The sequence below is a fragment of the Limulus polyphemus genome, unplaced genomic scaffold (assembly GCF_000517525.1).
Source record: "Limulus polyphemus unplaced genomic scaffold, Limulus_polyphemus-2.1.2 Scaffold727, whole genome shotgun sequence".
Lineage (NCBI taxonomy): Eukaryota > Metazoa > Arthropoda > Merostomata > Xiphosura > Limulidae > Limulus > Limulus polyphemus.
Genome location: NW_013666337.1, coordinates 346,190 through 358,800, shown reverse-complemented (window position 1 = coordinate 358,800; position 12,611 = coordinate 346,190). Strand labels below are relative to the sequence as shown.

General features: G+C 35.3%; 1 long non-coding RNA gene across 1 annotated transcript in view; it reads left to right on the top strand.

Moving 5' to 3' along the window:
- Positions 1-1,179: 1,179 nt before the first annotated feature.
- LOC111085939 overlaps positions 1,180-12,611 on the top strand; it is a 17,901-nt gene continuing 6,469 nt past the window's right edge. Inside the window, exons 1-2 of the long non-coding RNA XR_002610699.1 lie at positions 1,180-1,190; positions 11,953-11,956. This is a non-coding gene — a long non-coding RNA (uncharacterized LOC111085939). The remainder of the gene's footprint in view (positions 1,191-11,952; positions 11,957-12,611) is intronic.

Genomic DNA, 12,611 nt, shown 5'->3' with positions numbered 1-12,611 from the left:
TCTATTAAGACTTGCCAACATAGTCAGACGAAAGAAGTGAGCAAGTGATATGATGACCAAGCCTCTGGATTTTTGGAAGACCGTATTGTTCTCAGACGAATCAAGATTCGCTCAATTTTCGGACAGTGGATGATATGAATCTGAAGAATGCCTCACCAAGAGTTTTGGCTCAACAGATTGCAGCCAACTGTGAAGCATGGTGGTTTCAGCCTGATGGTTTGGAGAGCTGTTCTGGTTGGTGGGAGATCGAGCTTAGTGGAGTGCGTTGGCAACATAAATTTTGCGAAATACGTCGAAATTTTGGAGGAAGGACTCTTGCCACTTTATTCCTCGGGTTTCGTAGAGAAGAACACAAAGTTGTTCCAGGAAGATGGAGCCCCGTGTCACACTGCTAAAAACACCAAAAGTGGCAGGAAGAAAAGGGTATCCAGAAGTTGCCCTGGCCGAGCCAAACTCCTGACATGAACCCCATCGAAAACCTCTGGGCCATACTCGACCGGCAAGTCAAGAAACAACAACAACAACAACAAAAACAACTTCGAAGACCGATCTACTCCAAGTTTTGAAGCAAGAGTGGGCGAAAATTCCATAATCTAAAATTGACGAGATGATTCTCCCGATGCCCCAAAGGATCAACGAACTCCACGAAGCGAAAGGAAGATATACTAGATATTAAATAAATTATGAATATATCAATTCATTTGAATATGACTGAAAAATTTCATTTTTTCTGAAAAGGTGGTGTCTATTTACTTGTGACCACACTGTGTACATGTGATCATGTTGCTTATCACAATTATCATCACACCAGTTAAAAAACTACATATTACATTACAGATGGCAACATCAAGGTAAAAATAGAAAAGTAGTGAAAAAAGAAGAGACAAAATACTGATGGATAGTTAGAGACTCTAACGAAACTCATTATTTCTATTTTTTTAGGATAAACTTACGCTTTTTTACACACCTTCAATCTATATAAATATCCAACATTAGTAATAAGTCAAGTAAACAATAAATGATTTTAGAAATATGCATGAAAACGTTTAATATTGTTTCAAATACTTTAATTTTGTTCCGGGTCTCAGCTTCATTGAATGCATTTTTCATTTGAAATTGTTTCTTAAAATGCACACTGTTAACTTATGATAAGTAATTCATACACAACCTGAAATTGAGGATTTGAAGTTGTAGGTCTGAAATGTGAATCAGTCATCAATGACATAAAACGACTTCCCATCAATGTTGTCGCTTTTCTTTTCAAGAAACAACTGTTTGCATTATTAGCGTAGAAATAAATGTTCTTTAATTAATTTTTTGTTTATGTTGAGGTTAAAAGTTGTTGGGCCACACATACTTTCAGCTCTGGATGAGTTATAAAATTGACAGCCAGTCTCACTATTCTATTCAAAGAGCCAAACAAAGCAGTTGTGGCAACAGATGCTGCTAATTGGTTGCCATTTTTCTGGTCAATAGTTAAAAATTAGGAATGGCTATACCTAAACCCTAGGGGGGTCTCTGATCAGGCCACTTAACCCACGGGCTCAAAAGGTATCATTCAGTTTGAAAATTTCAATTTTAAAAAGTTATCATTTGCGAATAAGATAGGAGTGTGGCACTCTCAGGGACACTGGCAAGAACCATAGAATAACAATATCTTTCTTCACCTTGTCTGAGTTTGAAGAAAAGAAAGATAATAAATACCATGTATAATATAGTAAAACAATGTTCATTTCAAATAAGCACTATTAAAGGCAAAAGACGCATTTCAGTGTGTTTAAAGCGAATCAACATTTGTAACCAATCAAGTCAATCACTCTTGTCAAGACTGAGAAAACAATGCATTATATACGAAAAACAACAGTACTATTCTACTCATGGTGAAGACGCTACCCATGTGATTAATGATCACTCTCACTACAAATTAACATATGTTTTTACTTTAAGATACTATCTTAAGTGCCAGCAGTGGAAAAGTCCATAGTCTATTTTGATAATGTATGCTCTACTTTACATGAATCTTTCTCACTTGAAAGAGCATGTGGCACCCTAGTTAAGTGACTCACTTTTGTAGATAACAAGGGTGAGAGGAGTTTAGTTACTCCCTTGAAGAACATTCTATATTGAGACTACATACTCAGTATGCACAGAAATGATGAGGAGAATGGTTATGTATGTTTGTTCAACTGTTGACAATAAAGATTTTACATTGATAAATTGAGTTAGTCTAAATTAAATTAAGATATATTTTACAAGACTCGATACTCTAGTAATTGTAGTTACAATGTTTTCTTCCCATGATATCACGGTATTCTCAGATACAATGTTTTCAGATATAATTATTGGAATAGTAGAAAGAAAAGCAGAAAAGTTATGCGTGATTAAATATGAATTTCTGACTTTGACTGATTTGATGAAATAGACTGAATACAATGTAAAGGAAAAGTCAAAATATTTTATATTTACAACAAACCAAATCAAATGAGACAAGTGTGCAGGACAATAGACAACACTACTGAGCAAACTCTGAAGAGAGAGAGTTTATAAACATATATTTACAAAATTATATCATAATCTCTCCCACAGTATGTGTACTGTTCACATCACATCTGATCATCCCACAAGTAAAAATAGGGAAGCCACTAACACCTCCCTTATGAGATTTGGAAGCACAAAATGGCTTATAACAATGTGTAATTAGAAAACTAGCTAGTTTGCCATATTCTACACCTAACTGTCTTTCATAAAACTTGTATGTTCACCTAGACTTGCATACATGTAAAAAACGTCAAAAACGTTTCATGAATATGAAGTGTTCAATCATGTGAACTAAGAGGTTTAAGAAACACCTGTTATTTCCTTAGAATACATGAAATTAATATGCTTCAAATCTCGTTAGAAATCACATATTTTATAGTCTTTAGAATCTTTCTATGCTTATATAAGACATACAGTGGTTATTAAAAATGAACAGTTTTTTGAGAAACTACAAGTATTTGATTTAATCAATATTCTCCTTATTGAAAACGTAACATCGTCTATTAATGATCAAATATTAAGATTAATCATATTTTATAATATCAATGTTCCAGGTCTCATGCTGCCTTTGGAATTACTTTCTCCTTAATCGATGGTGTACATTCTGATGACCATGATTACACTCCATTTTTCTAGCACCACAGCTAAGCGGATCAAAAGCACAGTTATACACTAAGTTATATCGAGGAACCGGTCCAATGAAATAGCTGAAATTTCTATTTACTTGGCCTTTTTTCTTATTAAAACAGCCACTGATTTTCGTAGTTTGCCTGGCAGCGTGTGAATCTTTGGCTTATGAGCCTTGATTAACTTTAGATACTTGGTTATTGGGCTGTTAACAGTGTCAGATGATACGCCAGCTTCATCGCGATGGTTTTTGGATCAGAGGGTTCTCTTTTGTAACCATAGTCTTCATTTTGTGGATAAAAGTGTTGTCTCAGATTGATGGCCTAGGGGTTTAATTTCAGAGCCCAGTGACGTCCTACTTCCATGAAGAACATTCAAGGCTCCTTTCTTCAAAATTATGTGTGCTTTGGCTCTACATTACTGAACAATCTCGCTGTAAGAATATTTCTATTGGGAAAGGATTTTTGGAGTCCTCCAGCCATAAATTAGCCATGGCAACAGACTACGTTTTATTATTGCAATATTTTACAGAGGTTCTACTGACAAAATAGGGTATTTTCTAATCATTCAACACAGAGTCAAATAAAAACCATGAAGAAGGATTTATAAGTGACTCAAGAGTTATCCCTTCAATACCCTCTTGAGATTCTCTTGGTTTTATAAGGGTTGGTTTTCCTTTTGAGTAAATCCTTTTTTCGTGTTTTTGAGACACTCTAGTGTACTGCTCTTTTGATTCAAGTGAGTTTGCGTTAAGTACTAGTTATAATTTTATCACATTTTAAATTAAAATCGGAATTTATTTGGATTTTCTTATAGACATCTTTGAGCTAGCTTGTAATTTAAAATTTCGAAAATGTTCACTGATTATTTTATTTCTATAGGTATTTTGGGTTGGCAGCTCAAAATAACAGATACTTTAAACTAAATTAAAAGAAAGTTATACTTTAGTAACTTAGAGATTAATAGTTAGCAGTATATATTAAAATTTATAGCAGTTTGAATATATTAGTCCACCTGATGCACTGGTTTGCAGCCTGGCTCATTAAACGACCATCATCATAGCAAGAAGACCCTAATTTTCAAAGAGCGCAACAACCATCTTATAAGCGACTATACAAAGATTTTAACCAATTATTGACGGCAACAACAATTCATGTTGCAAGTAGTAGAGTTTCACCGAAAACTTTATCCAGGTTGCTCGAAAGAGTCTCTATCACTGAATAAATACTTATATGAATAAGTTTTCTTCATCATCACTATCACCACACGTTTAGACCAAATTTCGCACTTTAAATGATGTTCCGATCTTTTGGATTTAGTTTATTTAAATCATTTTTTTTAACATTGTCATAATCATTTTAGCATTAAATTTCGGCAAACATCCAAATAAACTATTTTACTTAAGGATAAATGTTCCTTCGCTTATTCTTAGTTATTTTCAATACTTATAGTTCATATATCGTTTGATATATTCAACAAAACGTATCTAGAAAATAATTTACAAATTTTAAAAAAGACAAGAAAATAGGTACATTTTTGAGGCATATCACAGGAAATTTGAAAATTAATTTTTATTGTTTAAAATTAGATAGTATTGTTTAGTACGTAATTAACATTTTGAGCCATCACGCACGTCTTTTAATCAAATTTTGATCTTGAAAAGTAAATCCAAAGAAGCCTAATAAATAAAAAAATAAATCGTTTTTTTCTTTGAACAAAAAGCCGTTGAGGCAATATTCTTTATATTAAATTACGCCAATTTTGATCTTAATAGCTTAGTTACGATCACGTTATGGCATTAGGCCCGAAAATTAGGATATTAACAATTTTTTCTGGGGGGATACCCTGCACTACACTACTAGTATATTTAAAATTCTAATGTTCATCGATTATGTATACCTTGTTTTACATGTAATCATATGTTTTCATTTGCTCCCCTCGTTGAGTCAGCAGTAAACTTTGGGGGCTTTATAACACTACGATTCGAGGTTCAATCCCTGCAGTTGGTCCAGCACAGACAGCCCATTATGCAAAATTGTTCATAGCTATAAACAATTTAGGTTGGCCGTGGCCTAGTGGCTTGCATGCCCAGAATGTCAACCTAAAGATTTGTGGTTCACTAGCCGTTCTTGCAAAAAACATCTGCACATCAGGCTCGTGGATGCTGTGTAAGAGTAAGGGTTGAAATCTATATTCGATCAGACAAGAGTAGCTTATGAGTTGATAGTGGATGCTACTTACTACCTACCCACCCTCTTGTCTGTCTGTTGCAAATTAGGTAAGGCTACTTGCAGCGTGAAATTTCGAAACAAATGTATTTTATCAGTATGGCTTTTAACCGTTAAAAAAAAGAAACAGAACGAGTATTGTAAGTTTAAATTATACTAAGTTATTTAATTTTTTTTTCATCATTTATTATACCTAAATTACTAATTGATAAATAAAAGAGAACTGTTGAGCTTACGTAAACATAAATAAATGAAAATATTTTAACAGTTATAAAGGACTATTAATTTGAGTTACTGATGTTGAATAGATTTGTTATTAAAACACATTGTCGATATAACAAAACTAGTATTAAGCAAAAAGATATTTAAAGAAAGGTTTGCATAGACTTTGTAAGAGAATTTTAAGAAATAATGTACATTACTCTAAGTAAAACTTTTTGTCACTATAAGCGTTGTTTCCTTGCCTCATTATTATGTAATATAAATACAATATACTAAGTACTCGAACTTTCATAGTTAACTGTAAAATTAGGTCTACATTAATCTGATTAATAAGGTGAATATTAGAGTATTTGTAACCATATTTATAATTGATATTTAGTCAAGACAACATGCAACTGAGTGTTTACGTACCTAGTCACTTGTACCATATCCTACAGTTAAGTTTTACATATTTAGAGTATCACCTGTACACCCTATCACAGCTGGTAGTTAAGGATTTACATCTGACATTATCACCTATACATAATCCACACTAAGTATTTACATACATTGTCATTTATACTATATTATGTAACTAAGTGTTTGTCTACGTAGTGTAAACTATAGAGGCCTTGCTCGATACGTCACTAATATCTTTTTTTTTATTTTTGCATTCTTTCCCGCCATATTGGACGTCAAACATTCCTTTCTAGCAATCAATAGAAATCTATATCAATAAATGACTTGCACGTTTTTAGTTCTGTGACCGTCTGTGAAAAAAAGGGTCTAAAACTATTTAGTGTCTAGTTATATTTTTCTTTATATACATCGATTGGACGATATACAGCGTCACATAAAACGATTTTAGGCAGCTAATTTTCCACCCAAGCCAAATATGGTGGAGTAAATTACAGACCACGTGACATTTTGATGTCAGTGCAAGACTTCTGCACCATAATCTGTAACTATTTAGATAAAGATCAGATGTGTTTACATAAGTAAAGTATATTTTATACCGTAATCTGCAATCAAGTGTTTAGATACTTAGAGTATAAACTATACTGTAAACCGCAGCTAAATGTTTACATAATTAGAGTATGATCTTTACCGTAATCCGCAGATAAGTGTTTAATATACTTCGGGTGTGATTTATACAATACTCCGCACCTAAGTGTTTACATTTTTGTAGTATCACTATACCATAATCCTCAGCTAAGTGTCTATATACGAAGTGTATCACTTATACCATAACTCACATGTAAGTGTTTACACGCGTCGATCTGCCATAATCCGTAACTAAATGTTTGAATACTTAGGGTAAACCTATACTGTAATCCACAACTACATATTTATATAGTCAGAACACTCTACTAAGTGTTCACATACTTTGTATCTCGTATACCGAACTCATATATAAGTGTTTACTTACTTAGAGTATAACCTATAGTGTAGCTCTCAGCTAAGTGTGAACATAATTAGAGTGTCACCTGTACCATAATTCATACCTAAATATTTAAATACCTAGATTTCTCTGCTAAGTGTTGACATACTTTGTGTCACGTATACCAAACCCACAGATAAGTGCTTACACACATAGTTCCAACTATACCGTAACCTGCAGCTAAATGTTTACGGACTTAGACTATAATCCATAGTGTAAACTCTCAGCTAGGTGTGAACATAATTAGAGTGTCAACTATATCATAGCCTGTATCTAAATATTCATATACTTAGAGCATAGCCTAAGTAGGTAGCTCGCATACTTGGAGTTGTAGTTGCGGATTTGCACACAGGCGGCGCTGGACATTGTTCGTTATCCTTTGACTTGTAGCACTAATGAGGTTCAGTGGCAACATCCCGAGAGGCCAAGTAACCTTCTTTAGGATTGCACTGTTCACCCCCATGGCATGAAAAAGGAACTAGAAAAAGTGTTCTAAACAATTCCTGCTACACTTACTGTCTGATCATGGCCGGAGGACATCACATTAATGTCGTTGAAACAAAAAAGAAACTAGCACATCTCATCATAAGTACATGGAACATAAGAACTCTTCTCGACCAAGTTACACCTAGGAGATCTGAAAGAAGAACAGCCTTATCTTAGTTGGCAGAGAATTGGGTTATTACAACATCAAAATAGTAGCTCTCATCGAGACAGGACTAGCTGAGGAGGGTCAGATGAAAGAAATGACTACTGGAGTCGTCGTCCCAATGAAGAGCGCAGGGAAGCTAAAGTGGATCTTGCTTTAAAGTTTACTATTGTTTTCAAGCTTAAAAATCTTTCTAATGGAGTTAATGAAAATTTGATGGTAATACACTTATCGCCAGCTAAGAGGCGATATGCCACATTCACCACTTCATATGCACCCACAAAGAGAGGTCTTGATGAGTTTAAAGATACAACTCGTTATTCTGGGAGACTTAAAAGCTTGTGTAGGTATAGGCCATCAGTTTTGGAAGGGTGTCATGAGGAAACATGGAAAGTGACAACAATGGACTCCTGCTATTGAGGAAGAGCATCTAACATCAGTTCGCTATTACATATCTTCACTGAACAGACATCACGATTTTAAACAACCTAAGAAGCTGAACACAACCAAAATAAATGAACAATTCATTGCTGACCAGCTGGTGAATGAAATTAATAACCACCTTTACTCCATCAATTTATCATACAGGAAAAGTGGAGAGAAGGCCATATAAATGTTTACTTCATGTTTATAGATCTCGATAGGGCTTTTGACACCATTAGCAGGAAGGGTCTATGGAAACGTCTTACTAAAGTTCAATGTGCTGAAAAGTTCATTTCAAGTACGCCAATTTCATGATTTTATGAGACCAAGAGTAACTGAAGAAGAAGGTGTTTCTAGAACTTCTTCAGGTGACAAATGGTGTACGACAGGGCTCTTTGTTGGTGTCTGTCCTGTTGAGCACCCTCTTTGCTGCTGTACTACTGTACGCTTCTGAAAGACCTTGACATTGGCGTACTTATACCATTCAGAACTGACCGTAAGCTCTTCAACTTTCGACGACTCCAAGTCTTTGAAGAAATGGCGAAAGGCTTTCTGTTTGCTGATGATTATGCTCTGGCAGCCCACGCACAATAAGACCTACATATCATAACTAATCGTTTATCTAATGCATGTAAGCATTTTGGCCAAACAATCAGTCTCAAAAAAATGGTTGAAGTCATGTATTAACCAACTTTTTATACTACCCCAGTTATCGAAATCGATGGCCAAGTGTTGAAAGCTGTCGACACGTTCATCTACCTAAGTAGAACTTTATCCTGATTGCCTTCCCAGATGTGGAGGTGAACCTGAGGATAGTTAAGGCTACTGCTGTTTTCAGAAGCCTACGCCAGAAGGTCTGCAATAAGAAAAGGATCAGACTTTCCACAATACAGAAGGTGTATGTTGCTGCAGTTTTGATATCTTTACTCTATTCCTGTGTAACTTGTACGACCCATGCCCGATATATTAAAAAATATAACCACCTTTAATTAAGTTACCTTAAAAAATTATGAAAAGATATTGGCAAGATAAGATAGCTGACATAGAAGTACTGTTAAGAGTTAAACTTCCAGACAATGGTTATGAAGGCACAAGTGAGATGGACCAATCATGTTCTATGAATGCCTGAGAGCAGACTGCCAAAAAAGCTGTTTTATTCTGAGTTAGCCAAAGGAAGTCAGAGTAAACTTTATAAGGATTGTCTTAAAACCAATTTTAAGAAATGTGGCATATCCGCTGCAAGCTGTGAGCAAAAGGCACAGGATAGCACATGCTGGCGGTCATTAAGGTATGTATCTACAGTTGCACTTGTATCAAGGCGAACCCAAGAGGCTAAAGACAAAAGGCACAGGATAGCACATGCTGGCGGTCATTAAGGTATGTATTTACAGTTGCACTTGTATCAAGGCGAACCCAAGAGGCTAAAGACAAAAGAGCATTGAGGAAACTCTACGACAACCGGTCCCAACCTCCTGCTGACTTACAGTGCCCAGGGCGTGGAAGAAAGTTCCGAGCAAAAATAAAACTATGTAGCTCATGGATGCCGAAATGACACAAAATAATTGGAAATTGCCTCTACTGTAATTTGCAGCCAAATATTAACACAATTAATGCCACCTATACTGTAACTCTTAGCTAAGTTTTTACATACTTTGTACCACTTATACCGTAACCCGTATCTTTATGTACTTAACTTATAACTATACCGTAATTCGTAGCGAAGTGTTTACACACGTAAAGTTTAAAGTATATAGCATGTGAAACTAATTGCTTACATGCATAGAGTATAGCCTATAGCGTAACTCGCAGGTTAATGTTTACACACTAAGGGTGTCACCTATATCATAACCCACAGCTAAGTGTTTATAAAGTTAGAGAATCGCCTATATCGCCGCCTGCAGCTAAGACTTGACGTATTTTGAGTACTCTGCGTGTAGTTAGTAAACTCTAGCAGTATGTCATTATTGATATCAAAGTTGAGATATCATTCTTTAATAGTTACAAACATATTTTGATCATTAACTTGTTCATTGTTAAACACACGGCATCACTGCATGGATCAAACTCCGAATTTATGTGTTATAAATTGGACTAAAGAGTTGGGAGGGGATCTTGAACAGATGTAGAAAGCATTTAGGGAAAAAATTCATGTGCATTCTGAACATGCATAAATTTCCTACAGAAAAGAAGGGCAACGGAGAGGAATAAGCCACTACAGTTTAGAAAAGATTTAAGAGATCGTATTAGGATAAATTCAAGAAATCTAAACTTACTGGAAATAATAAGGACTTGGGGGAGATATGCTGATTAATGAGGAAGTTAAAAGGGCAAAAACTGTACATGAAAGAGGGTTGTCTGAGAAAGTTAAATCGAACAATAAGGAATTATTTATGTATATGATGGATAAGCAAAATGTTAGGATGGGGATTGGGCTTCTTAAAAATGATAGTGGGGAGCTGATCTCGGAAGATTATGGGATGGTAAACTTATTAAATTATATGTTCTCTTCAGTTTTTACGAAGGAAGATACAAGTATTATGCCTCAACCAGAGCACTTAATGTATGGGGGAAAATATTTATGTACAAAATATCATTTTAAGTTCTGAAACTGTAAGAGAAAAGTTAGAGAACCTAAAAATTGATAAATCCCCTGGATAAGACAACTCTGACCCCAGAGTTTAAAGGAATATAAAGACTATTTGTGAACCCCTAGCTAATATTTTTTATTGGTCATTGAGTATGGGAAGAGTATTTGCTGATTAGAAGTTGGCTAATGTTAGTCCAATATTTAAAGGAGGTGATAAACATTGTCCAGGCAGTTATAGGCCAGTTAGTTTTACATCAGTAGTTGGAAAGGTTTTGTTTTGAAGAGTGTGATTAAAGATGCATTGCAGAGTCACTTAAAGCAATTTGATACAGTGTCAAAGAGCCAGCATGGTTTCACTAAGGGAAAGACTTGTTGAACAAATCTTCTGACATTCTTTGAGGATGTTACTGCAATAATTGATGAAGGAAATACTGTGGATTTGGTTTACCTTAATTTTCATAACGCGTTTGATCAGGTGCCTCGCAAAAAACTGTGGTTGTGGGGGAAATTGGTTGGAGAGTAGAAAGCAGAGAGTTTTAATGAATGGAGTTAGATCTGACTGGATAACAGTTAGAAGCGGTGTGCCTCAGGGCTCTGTGCTGGGTCCTCTGCTGTTTGTGATTTATATTAATGATATTGACTCTCGAACGACTAACAAAATATTGAAGTTTGCAGATGATATTAAGATTTTTGGGTAGGCTAACTGTATTAAAGAGCTACAGATTTACAGGGAGATTTAGATCATTTGATACAATGGGTAAATATTTGGCAGAAGATGTTTAACTATCCAAAATGTAAGGTGATGCATGTAGATTTTCACAATTCAAATTATTGTTACAGTTTAAATGGGAATACATTAAATATTGTAATTGAATAAAAAGATCTTGTTGTTGTGATCGAGAAATCACTCAAGTCATCTAAATAGTGTATTTTAGCTAGCAATAGAGTTAATGAGAGTTTAGGTAGCATCTATAGAAATATTGAATACAAGACAAATAATATCCTCACATAGATCACTTGTAAGGTCTCATTTAGAGTACTGTGTGTACAGTTTTGGGTACCCTTCCTCAAGAAAGACATTGAACTGTTGGAGAAGGTTCAGAGAGGAGCCACTAGGATGATACCTGTGAAGATGGGATTGTCCAATGAGGTGAGACTAAAATCTTCTAAACTTGTTTTCTCTGGAGAAGAGATTGCAACGCTAGAATTCGGGTTTCGATACTCGTGGTGGGCAGAGCACAGATAGCCCATTGTGTAGCTTTGTGCTTAACTTCAAAAACAACAACTGGAGAGGAGAAGGGTCAGAGGGGATTTGGTTGAGGTGTTTAAGATTATTAAGGGTATTGATAATATAGATCCATCAAACGTTTTTGTGTTTAGCAGCGAAAACAATAGGAAAAGGGGGCATAAATTCAAATTTTGGTATGTAGGAGTCATCTGCAGTTTAGACAGTATTACTTTTCAAACAGGGTGGTTGGCTTTTGGAATGATCTGCCTTCAAGAAAAGATTGGATGAATACATGAGTAGTAAGAGGTGGTTATATTTGGGATCTGGAAGGGACATCCTCGATGGGCTAATAAGCTTCTTTTTGTCCCTTTAAAACTTTATGAATTTATAAAATTCTCACACTTACCGCTTCGGCTATTAGTGGTTTCTTCTTCAGATTGGGTATGCCATACAAACTGCATTCGGATCAAGGCCTTACGAGGAAACAAGGTGTGGTTGTATAATCCCAGGAAGACCAAAGAGAAGTCTCCTAAGTTGTTTTCTCCATGGGAAGGCCCATATGACATAGTGGATCGTCTCTCAGACATGACTTTCCGAATAAAATGTGGTTGACGAGGTAAGCCAAAAGGTGGTGCATGCCAATAGGCTTGGGTGTTATCACGGCCCAGAACATTTCAGTTGGAACGAAA